The following is a 2,423-nucleotide window of genomic DNA, read 5'->3' on the forward strand; positions in this document are numbered from 1 at the left end:
TGGTCTATTCGTTGTCTCCGTTGCAATGGTCGATAACGTGCTGCATCGTTCAATTGTTATTTATTTGAAAAATTGTATAGAAATCCGGTACTATGATATGCTTATTACACATTTTATCTCAGTTCTCCGTTATTCCTATTCTCGTTATTTTATGTATATGCAGCCCCTCCTGCTCTGGTCAAAGGTTTAAAATAAACAAATAACTAACTAAATAAATAAATGAATGAATGAATGAATGAATGAATGAATGAATGAATGAAACTTTATTGACACAAGGATGGCGACTCGGCCTATGTGGGGGCGGGTGGGGAGGGTGGTGTCAATCCCACAAGGAGGCAAACACCTGCTTTGCTGTGGCTGCGGGTGGGTAGAGCCAGTCTGTCGAACACGTAACGCTGCTGTGTTTGCAACACGTGCGCTCCGCGTTCAGTCCCGGACACGTCCAAAGAAGATGTTCAATGGTCGGTGTGGCTCCTAAAGAGCACGTGACGCACGCGGGTGGTGTCATGGCCGGCGGAGGTGAATTGCTTGCGGTAGCGCCTGGGAGAACGAGTGGCCGCCCTTTTTTTGGTATGTAAGAACGCCACTTGAAAAGGATGTCCTCTGTAAGCGCCGCCCTAGCACGAGCCTTGTGGATTAGAACCTGAAGGCCACGTGGTAGTCCTGTAGGTAACGGGTAGTCATTGGCAGGGATGTGGCCGCGGAGTCTAGCTCTAGCACATCGCTGGTAGGTGGCACGGGCTTCAAAGGGGTCCAAGTTGGGGTCGTGATGAGGCAAAACTGGGTGGGAGCGGGAATAAATAAATAAATAAATAAATAAATAAAATAGATAAATAAATAAATAAATAAATAGATAGATAAATAAATAAATAAATAAAAAACAAACGAATAAATAAATAAATATAAATAAAAACACCATTTCAGACTAGCTAGTAAACGCCTAAGCGTCCTACTGCCATCGAAATTGTAGTGGGGAACGGCGGGTTTGGAATGGAATTGAGTTCTGTCGCCGCTTTGGAACTGAGGGGACGGGTTGTTTCGCACTCCTCTGCTTCGGAGGGACTTCGGATCGGTGACCCGTTGTCCGCGGGTACCTCCGCCATAGATTTAGTTATGCCCCGGCTTTCACTTAGCTGGTTCGGGCCGTCGAGTGAAAGCCCGCGCTCCCCAGTACCCATCCGTCGGGCGCATTTCATTGCACTTGCCCGAACCCCCGCAGACTGACGCCGAAGAACTCGACATTGCCTTAGCCCTCATCCAATGCTCCAGTAGAGTCATCGTCACTGACTCTCAAGCAGCCTGCCGCAGTTTCCTTTCAGGGAGGGTTGCACCAACGACCCTGCGGTTACTTCAGCGATACCGTCCATCTCACCGAGTGGCGATCGTTTGGACACCTGCCCATGCCTCTGTAACGGGCAACAACTTCGCCCACCAACAGGCTCGCGAACTGGCCCACCGAGCCCCAGAGGTCACCGCAGCTCCGACGCCACTTCTCACCTATCAGGAAATTACTCAATTTTACCGGACCACCAGACAAAAATTCCCGTGCCCTCACCCATCCCTCAGCAAAACTCAGGAAATAACACTCAGACAATTACAAGCAGGCACGTACGTTCACCCGGTTCGAATGAATTTGTTATTTCCCACACAGTACACCGCGCTATGCAAGTTTTGTCCACAGCTAGGTACCCTCCAGCATATAATTGTGGAATGCGCTCACAACCCAGCCCTACCACCCCTATCCACCTGTTCCTTTCCCGAGCTGTGGGAGACACTGTTGACCAGCTGTCAACCGGAGGACCAGACTCTCCTGGTGACACGGGCCAAGACGGCGAGGGCAACGCATGGATTCCCGGACTAGGGTTCCACTCTGACATTTGAGCTCATTAAAATGTTTTCTCTCTCTCTCTTGGCTCCTCTTCACACCTAGCTCGCCTCTACGCTTCAGAGTTCCTGTCGAGGCTTCTAGTCTCCTGAACGCTAGCCAGCAGAGCTCGAGGTGTGTTGTGTGCGAAGGAATCGACCACAGTGGAACTACAACTTTTTACTCTTCCACTACTGCCACCCCCGGACGCGTATTTCCAAACACTTCGCGGTGCAAAGCACCCACGTGACATGTCTGTTCGCGCGTTGTAGAACAGCATTTAAACTTCATTGGCTGTGCCCCTTACCCAAAGAGACCTAAAACATACCAAATCATTATAAGAAAACAGGTAGATTTCTGTTAAGCAAAAAATTATTTTAAAGAAAAAGATAAGCAATGGAAAAACAATACTAAGGGGTTAGCTGGGGCTCGAACGCAAGCCATCAGCACGAGCTCTCACTACTATACATCGACGCCACAGAGGCCAAATGGTGGGCTCGTTTTAGCAGGCGCTCAAAAGAAGAGCGCGCGCAGTGACATCACGCATGTCACATTGTGC

This window comes from Haemaphysalis longicornis, unplaced genomic scaffold, assembly GCF_048455015.1.
Source record: "Haemaphysalis longicornis isolate Haplotype H1 unplaced genomic scaffold, Haemaphysalis longicornis Haplotype H1 scaffold_8, whole genome shotgun sequence".
NCBI classification, from domain to species: Eukaryota; Metazoa; Arthropoda; class Arachnida; order Ixodida; family Ixodidae; genus Haemaphysalis; species Haemaphysalis longicornis.